Source organism: Alligator sinensis, unplaced genomic scaffold, assembly GCF_000455745.1.
Source record: "Alligator sinensis unplaced genomic scaffold, ASM45574v1 scaffold644_1, whole genome shotgun sequence".
Classification (NCBI taxonomy): Eukaryota; Metazoa; Chordata; order Crocodylia; family Alligatoridae; genus Alligator; species Alligator sinensis.
The window spans coordinates 265,324-274,995 of NW_005843085.1; the positions used below are offsets into that span (position 1 = coordinate 265,324).

General features: G+C 47.9%; 1 pseudogene; it reads right to left on the bottom strand.

Moving 5' to 3' along the window:
• LOC112548297 overlaps positions 1-9,672 on the bottom strand; it is a 51,446-nt pseudogene continuing 41,774 nt past the window's right edge.

The following is a 9,672-nucleotide window of genomic DNA, read 5'->3' on the forward strand; positions in this document are numbered from 1 at the left end:
TTACAATCCAGAGGAGAGATCTGAGTCATGTGCCCAAACCCACTTCCTGGATCCAGGATCATACGACAGTCCAATCCAGAATGCGTAGTACCGGGGAAAACTGTTCTCATCTTCGAAATATTGATATAATTCTTTTTTTAGGAAATCTTAAAACAGAGAGAAGGTGAATTGTTTTAGCTGTCGGAGAGTGAGAATGCCTGGAGTGCGCTAGCTGGGTCCTGGAAGTTCCCCACACATGCTACTCCTGCAGGCCTCAGGGCAGAGCTCACCCTTGCATGTAATGTTGTGTTCTCACTTCGAGGGTTACATCCTGTTTGCTCACCTACAGTTTAATTCCCAAAAGCAAAGCAATTTGGCATACTATATAAAGTGTTGTAGCCCAGATTTTTTCTTTGCCAGGGCAGTTCCATTAGCATCTGTAAGGAGAGTTAAGGGTGATGGCAGGAGCCCAATTAAATATATTCTTCCAGAATTCACAATGGGAACAGCCCAGGGGTCCAGTCTTTGTTTTGCCAGAGGTTACACTGCAGCCTTGGATGTCTTCCTTAGACCACCGTTTTTCCCTTGACTACTGTGTTCAGCTACCCACCAAATCAAACCCTTTCCCACCTTCTAACATGGAAGATGGGCCAACTGAGGAGATGGAGCAAACTAGAGAGCCAGGCCATGGGGCTTTGAATATTTTCTGCTCACTAACTATCTAAACGAAAAAAACACAAATTTTGTCTGTGAAGGAATTGCAATCTTTCTCTACACAGGAACCCATAAGTGCAGAACCTTTTTTTTCAGAAGACCCTACATATTTTTCAGCATTTAAAGTCACTTCAGAAATCTGGCTGAGGGTGCAGACCGTTGGGATGCTTGTGCTATTTTGGCCCTCACCCTCACTGGGGGTGATTCAGGATTGAGCACCCTACACACAGTGCAAGACAGATGGTGGGCTCTGCTCAGTTCTTCCTGAAACACAAGGCATGGCTGCTCATCCCCGCTCTGCTCCCAGGCTAGTGTGCTCAGCTGACAGTGCCGTGGTCTTCTCTCCTTATCCTGTACTGTGGGGTAATGGCTATCTACAGTCCTCTAATTCCTATCCCAAGACTGGGGAGCCCTCCAGTGTATATTGCATTTACCAACCCATCAGCCCTCAGGAACCTCCTCTTGGAAATCCCCAGCTGAAACCATGCCAGAGAAAGCCCAGACCCTGGACCTGGCTCCTCTGGGTCCATTCAGCTAGACATTTTGCATTGATATAGTATTACAGGAAACATTCACACATCAGCTCTTCTCCACCCTCAGTGGTGAGCAGCTGGGCAGATTATGAAATGCAGGAGGAATGATACTGTTCCCAAGTTCCTTTTTCAGGAGAAAAAAGATAGGACCTGTCCTTGTAGACAACTCACCATGCTGGACACTTCTCCCCTGGAACAAACACACACCGAGAATCAGCTTCCCTCATCCCCCTTCACTCCTGTGCTGGAGACAGAGGGATTTCATGCCCACCTTGTTTCTTCACCTTCTATCTGGGGACAGGAGCTAGGATCTTGTCCCCAGTACTGAGAGGTGGGCAAGAGCCAGGAACAGCAGGAGCAGACTGACAGGAGCCAGCCTCAAAGTCAGCTCAAGACAGTAATGGCTGCTGTGGTGTGGGGAAGTGGTTTTTCCTCCCCTGAAAGGTTGTGAGTGTTTAAACAATTTTTCAACCCTGAGTCTGTGTTATGGCAAAATCCTGGGCATTTTAATCAACTCAGAACCTCAATTTATTCTTTGTTTGGTTTGCTTAAAGATTTCCACATTTTGAAAGTATTCTGTTTCAATTTTTTCCTGTTTTAACTTTCTTTTTCCTAGTCCTCCTTAATTTGAAATGTAACATGACACACCAAAAAGCCAAATCACCCCCTGCCAATTTCTTTCTTTTTCTTTTTTTTTGGTAATATCAAAACATTTCATTTGAACAAGGTTGCAACATTTTTTTCCCACATTTCTTTGAATGTTAGAGAGTTGTGGGCATAATTTTGCCCCTCTCACACAGAAACACTTGCGGCCAAAAGCTGTCTATGGAACTGTCTATGGAAGTTCCACCCTCTCCTACTGAATGCATTGCCATCTTCTGGGCCAGGGCCAGGGCCAGGGCCAGGTGGGAAGAAATCCATCCACAGATGAAGATCTGGACTCTCCCAAGTTGAGAACAACAGGAAAGTGGAGTGAATCAGGCTGGGAGGAAGGACAGTGAGGGGTCTCCATTCCTCACTCCTCTCTGCAAGTGGGGCCCCTAGAGCATGGGTAGGCAAAATATGGCCCGTGGACAAGATCTGGCTCACAGACGTCCTGTGTCTGGCCTGCAGCAGTTCCCTTGGTCCCACCTGGCCTAGGCACCATCCCACAGTGATGCATCATGCCACCCCGCAGCAGGGCTAGGTGGTTCTTCACTGGACTGGCTTTCTAGGCAGCCCAAGTGCAAGCAACTGCTTATGGCTGCCACTGCCACTGGCCCCAACCCTGTGGTACTAAGGGGAACCCATGCACAGCCCAGACCCACCCTGCTTCTGCTGCAGACCTGCTTGTTCACACTAAAGAGCTGCAGCAGCACCAGCACAGCAGATGTGTGCTAGGTGCAGGGGGGAAAGCAGGCCTCCACCTGGCTGCTGCCCACCGCTTCCTGTAGCAGCTGCTTGTGCACTGGGGCTGTACAATGTTGTTGGTGGTGAGCATGCGCTGCAGGGTGCATGGGCTCCAGGCTAATGTGGGGTGGGTGAGGGTGCTGACCGGCTCAGGGGAGCATGCGTAGGGGGCTCCCATGCATCCCCCACCATACCCACAAACCCTTCCTTGCAGACCCCACAACCACATCCTCCCCCACACACAATCACAAACTCAACAAACACCACCCACCCACATGCCTCCCCACATGTATCTCCCCCCACACACATCCGCATTCCTCTGGGGGGAGCCCCACTCATTTCTACCTGCACACAACCCACCTCACTCATGCACTCACCTCCCTATGCAAACCCCACCCCACACACACCCTCAGCCACCTTTCCTCTCCACACCCACCAGAAACCCCATTATACACCCATACACCCCCCAAACACCTCCCCACAACCCCCATATCCACCTACGCACCTCCACACATACCCCTCCACACACCCCCGCCTGCAATATACAAGAGTAAGACTTCATTTTGAGCTATTATGCAATCACCTCTATATACACAATGCAAATACACACAAATCAGGACAATAAAAACTTCATAAAATAAAATGAAAATATATTATTGCTGATGTTTGATTTTTAGTATATAATTTGTTTCTTTTTTCCAGTTCCAAGATGGCAAACCCACTTCCAAAAATGAGTACTTCTGGGGCAAGCAGAGTGACTTTGGGTGCAAAAGATAAGGGGTTAAGGGGAGGAACTTCCATCCCAAGATGGTGACCAGGAGTGGCACTACTTTTATGATCAAAAGCACAAATATAAAATGGATAACACCTGGGTGGATGGCAGCGCTATGGGGAAGTATCTGGGAGTCTTGGTAGATCATAGGCTCAGTATTAGACTGCAGTGTGATGCAGCTTCACAAAAGGTAAATGCAGTTTTGGGATGCATCTCTAGAAGCATTAGGTGCAAGACATGGGAAGTGATAGTTCTGTTACTTGGCACTGGTTCAGCCTCATGTAGGGTCCTGTGTGCTGTTTTGAGCTCCATGTTTTAAAAAGGATGTAGAGAAGTTAAAGAAGGTCCAGAAACGAGCGACAAAGTTGATAAAGAAGTTGGAAAGCAAGTCATATTAGGAGAGGCTGGACTAGCTAGGCATATTCAGCTTGTGGAAATGGCATTTAAGAAGGGACATGATAGCAGCCTTCAAATCCCTAAAAGGCTACCATAAAGAAGAGGGAAAGCACCTTTTTTCTCTCGCTTCAAGAAGGAGGATCAGATCAATGGCTTGAAGTAACAGCAAAGTAGGTTTAGATTGAATTTAAGGAACACTTCTTCAATTAAAAAAATCAAGGCAATGGAATATACTGCCAAGGGAAGCGGTGGACTCAGTCACTGGAGGTATTCAAGAAACTGAACAGTCACTGGTCACGGGTTATTGAGGCGTAGCTAAGCCTAGGTTTGACTATGGCTATTCCCCATGCTTCTGGGATTTGAGGACTCCTGCCTGGTGCTGGGTGGGAATTTCCCTCCTGCTCTACATCCATGCTTTCTATATGAGTCAAGTTGGGCTTTATACCTTCCCCAGAGGCATTGGCTATTGGCTACAACCAAGGCTGAGCATTTTGATTGGAGTGTGCCGGTGCTCCTCCTTTCACTTAAGGCTGGAGGTTCCTGGCTAAAGGATCTTGCCCCTCCTCTCAGGGTCAGATCAATCACCATATCTGGGATCAGGAAGGAAAGCTGTTACCATCTGTAGGGGGAGGGTGGGAGTTGCTTTCCTCTGTAGTTGGGGGCATGGCCCTCTTCCTGGGATCTATTGAGCATGTATTAACAACTTTTAGAGAAACAGGATTTTGACTGCCATCCCCTAATTTATCTGCAGCTGGTTAGGGTGTCATACCTATTGGTTGTGTGAGGGTTGAATGTGTACTTTTGACAAGGGGCTTGTATAGGAGGGTTTGGATAGGATGATCCTGCCACAGGTAGGCTGTTGGACTAAATGACCTAAGGAGATTGCTTTCCACCCTGCTTCTCTCGGGTTCTGGCCCTTATTCAAGGTCAACATGTTTCAGAGGGGAGGTAAAACTGCAGTTCAAGGAGAGACCCAGAGATAGGTCTGGGTCTTACCTGAGCCTACAACTCCTGCTGTCCCATCATTTATCTGTATCACAAGGCTGTTCCTCTGGAGTTCCTGGAAGGCACGGCATCTGGCTTGGGCAGGACATCGGCAGCTGGGTGACGTTTCCCTTCTCACAGCTGAGCTCAGTGACTAAAACTTCAGAACACCACACCAGTGTTACAGCAGTTTCACAGATCTGACATTCTCTGATTGTGGTGACACAAAAGACCTGATTGTACTAATACAATCTATGATTGCTGCATGTACACATTTTCTGATAAAGCATTTTTCCACCTGGGGAAATAATGGCAATTTCTCAATAGTGAGCCCCACTGCAGAGCACTTCTATTTTGGCCTGCAACTCTGGCAGGACTGCAGTGGAAACCTGCCTGGTCTCCTGCTAGCTCATCTTTCCACCTGCCTCTGTGCTCCTTCATATGGAGGTCTAAGGGGTGGCCCAGACTCTCTGACTCCACTGGGAGAAGCATGGGGTCAGTGGGCTGAGGTTTTCCAGGCTTTCCAATGGCTTTCTTTATGCTGGAAGCCATAGATCTAAGACTCCTGGAGCTTCCATGATTAAAAATATAATTCTGCTGAGGAACTTCATTTCCATACAACCGTCCAGCTCTGGGCTTCACCTCCTCATTTCAAACAAAAATATTTCAAAACTACCATATTTTTTGCAGATGGGAAAGTCAGTCCCAGTCCATGACTTGATGGCTTCTTATAATCTACCTTATCCCTTCTAAACTCTTTGCTTCACATGTACTAAGGACTCTCTCTTCTTTTAATGGTCTCGATTTTCCAACAGTCAAGTTAACCATCGTTCTGCAATTCTCCTGTCTGTTAACTGCTTCTCCTAATAAAGATCCTATTTCATAGCCCTCCAGATTGTTTTTTCACTCATTCCAATGAAGTTATATTTGTTTTTGCTTCAATCATAAAATGAATAATACATCCCCAGGCCCCTAGCATATCAGAACAGCTTCTATTTTATTCTTAACTGGAGGAAAATGTGTTGTTTTATACGTAATCATGTGCTTCACCACCTGCACCCCTTTTTCAAAATGTTAGACCTGTCCATGTTTGGCTATTCAAGTCCTGCTTCAGAGGCAGAGAGGGTCAGTCTGACCTAGCTTGCAGGCAGCTCGCTGCTGGGAGTAGAGAGAAGCAGTGCAGGGAACTGAGAATTGACCCTGGCTGTGTTGGCTGGAACAGCTCCCTGTGCTGAGCGGAGAAGCAATATGGGAGACTGGACAAACTGTGTAAGGCCCAGCAGGACCCGACCTGGGAGAAGGCAACAGAGTGGAGCAGAAGCCTGGGGAGAGCTCTGAGGAAGATCCCCAGCTGTATGTCATTGTGTTTGGGTTTTGCTCCTGTTATCGATCCATGGGCTTACACAGCCGGGAGGACTGCCAGGTTGTGCTGGACTCCTCTTGGGGGTACAAGCCCCTGGATCTTCATACCGGATGACAGGAGGCTGCTGCTGCTTCCTGGGACCAGCAGCAGCTGCAATCTTCCCCAGTACTGGGTGCGGGCTGTGGTAGCCTGAGCCTCCTGTCATTCAGTGCAGATCCAGGGGCTTGCATATCCAGGGGCTTGCAACCCCAGGAGGAGTCCGGCACAGCTCAGCAGCCCTCCCAGGGGTGTGAGTCCCCAGATCTGTGGCCCAGTGAGAGGAAGCTGAGCCTTCTTGTCCTACTTGGAACCAGCATCCCATGCTTGCCTCGCTGCTCGGCTACAGTCCTCCGTGTGAGCAGTGGCTCCATGCAGCCCCTGCCTGGTTGCAGACACCCACTGCATGCTTCCCTCCTGGCCCCAGGTGACAGCCCAGCACACTGGGCTGCGCGCCTCTTGCAGGAACTGCCAGCCACACCGGCCCGGGTCCTGCCTGCACAGAAGTGGTGCGCTGGGCTTATGTATGCAGGACCCAGGCCGAGCCAGTGTGGCCAGCGGTCCTTATGAGTGGTGCACAGCCCTGGGTGACAGCCCAGAACTGCCCTAAAGCACACAGCCCCACGCTGAGCGAGGCAACAGCAGTGGACAGTGGCAGGGGTGGCCGATACCTAGCAGCTGGGGCCAAGCCGCGCTGCCCCGTACTGTGCAGGGGCCCTAGAGAGTGGCTGCTGATGCTGACAAGCTGCGGGGGAGGGGGACTGCTGTAGCTGGGTGGGGGCCGTGTGGAGTGGGGGCTGCAGCTGGGCAGGGAGGCAAGTGGGAGGTGCCGGTCCCAGGTGGAACTAGCAGGCTGTGCTTCCTCTCACCAAGGCAAAGATCTGGGAACTCTTACCCCGGGAGGGCTGCTGGGCTGTGCTGCACTCCTCCTGGGGTTGCAAGCCTCTGGATCTGCACCAGATGACAGCGGGCTTAGGCTGCCTCCTGGGATTCGTGCTGGGTGTAGCTTGTGCCCAGTACTGGGAAACATTGCTGCTGCTGCTGGTCCCAGGTGACAGTGGCAGCCTCCTGTCATCTGATGTGCGGATCCGGGGGCTCGCACCCCCGGGAGCATTCCGGCACAGCCCTGCAGCCCTCCCAGGGGTGTGAGCCCCTGAGCCTGTGAGCCGGATGACAGGAGGCTCCTGCTGTCACCTGGGATCAGCGTTGAAGCCAAGTAAGCCCAGCTTCAAAACTCAAAATGTTTCAAAATTTTCAAAACCTTTCGAGTGCCCTTTTTTTTATTTTGAAGCTGTTTCAAAGCATTTTGTTTTGTTTTGATTTTGCTGTTTCAAGCTCAAAATGTGTCCAAACAGCTCCGAAATGAAACACCCAGCAACATTTCATGCAGCCCTAGTGACCATATGTCCCAGTTTAGGTGGGACAGCCCTGGATTTCACAGGTCAGTCCTGGCTGGTTGTTGAGGATTTTAATGGGCATCCTGGACACACAGGGGTGCTGGGCACACTCTCGCCAGGAGTTAAGTGGTACAGAGCATCTTACAGGCAAGAAAGCAGGCACTGCTGCCTGCCGGGCATGCATCCCCATCCCTGCCAACTTATGGGAACAAGCCGGGAAACAAGGAGGTCAGTGTCCTGGATTTCCCAGATTATATCTCTGTTTTCCAGGATTTCCATCTGATCAGTTGACCTAAGCCTCTAGTTTTGGTTAGTTGCTATCCACTATCTAATTAGTCCCCTTCTAGAAGTGTGGACACTGGTCAACACACTCCAGATGAGCCCTCCTCGATGCTGAATGAAGGAGATGGATCACTTCCTGGAACTTGCTTGTAACAGTCTTCTTACCATGTGCACAAACTGCACTATATTTTTTAATATACCTTTTTCTTCATTACAAATTAAACAGATTATGTCCATGTGGCATGCAAAATACACCTCGTGAAAATTAGAAATAAGTAGTTATTCATGGACAACTGGTTGTAATTACCAATCCCTTTGGAGTAAAAAATTGACCTGGCTTTACTCCTCCTGTCATATACAAGGCAATGCCCACTCCTTTTTTAAACACTTGTTGTTTTCTGTTGAAAATATAGAAATCTATATCCATATTCCAGTCATGTAACCTAACCGTGAAAACCCTGTTCTCCCAGTTAGAAGATGATGCAGTATCAACTCCAACACTAGAAAACTGCACTTCACACAGTTTGCAAAAATGCTGATACATCAATTCAAGCAGTGAGATAGCCTGTCTGTTGTAATAAACACTGTCTTCCCTGCTGCATGAAAAATATTAACTTGACAAAAAACATAACATCACTACTGGCAAGAAGTAAAAATTAGGTGATGATAAATTAATGATAAACAATTCATCTAGGGCTTGCAAACTCTGTATGTTGAAAACAAATACTGCACACAGACCCCCCCTCCCCCCCCCCAAGGGGACAGATATATAGACATGTCAGTGATATATGCAAAATGCAAGCATACATTTATGTTTAAGTTTGTATGTGTATGTGTATGTGCATGTGTATATGGACAAAAGCACTCACACATGCACAAGCAAAAGTCTTATTATGCCATTCTTGGGCTGAAAAATTATAATATTTAAAGAACAGCATTCTGAAATTGTCTTGTATGTTATTTAAAAAACAAACAAAAAAACCCCTGAACCTTTGAATGCAGAATAAATTGTTTATGTTCACAACATACAACAGGTTTTTTTATAACCTAAAATTAAATTTTTGAAGCTTCAAAGGGTCTAAAGCCTTACAATCTCATTTGTTGTTTTTTTTTTTAAATGCTGAATACAAAGCAGTAAAGGAAAACAGCTAAAATGGTGGCCATGCCCCCATTTTGTCTACAAGTTTCCCAGAATGCAGGAACCACAAGCATAGGAAAAGTCTCTACTTCATATTTCTGGAGTCATTTTCTGCCACTACATTTGTCACCAGCATAATCTGGTCAACAATCAGGTCCCTCTGATATAGTGGTTAGTGTGCACGGAGCGTGACAGGGACAACGAGGGGCCCTGTTTTGGCCCCTGGAAGCTCACACATGAGGAAGGGCTGCCAGGCCTGCTCAGAGGGCAGTAGTCGCTCACACGTCCTTGCACATGGTAGACTCTGCCTCCTATCATCAAAAGCAGGCACGGAACCAGGGCCCCAAGCACCAGTGCAAGAGGCTGCCATCTTCCCTATCACCTGCTTGTGCAGTTTAATATCAAACTGAGACAAACCAACATTTCTGGATTAAAAAAAAAAAAAAAATGGAATGGACTCTCTCCTGTGAAAAAGATTGGTATTTCTGCTGTTTAGTTTAATTTGGGATTAAAAGGGATAATTAGTATGTTGTCATGGGTAGAGAAAAAAGGCATGGTAAAGTGTGGCCAATTCATCAGTGTCAGGGGCAAAGATGGGCTTAGAGCACAGGAGAAAAACCCATGTTACCACCATGGGGTTAGACGCTCTATATGACATTGGCTCCTACACACCACAACTGTGAGCAGGA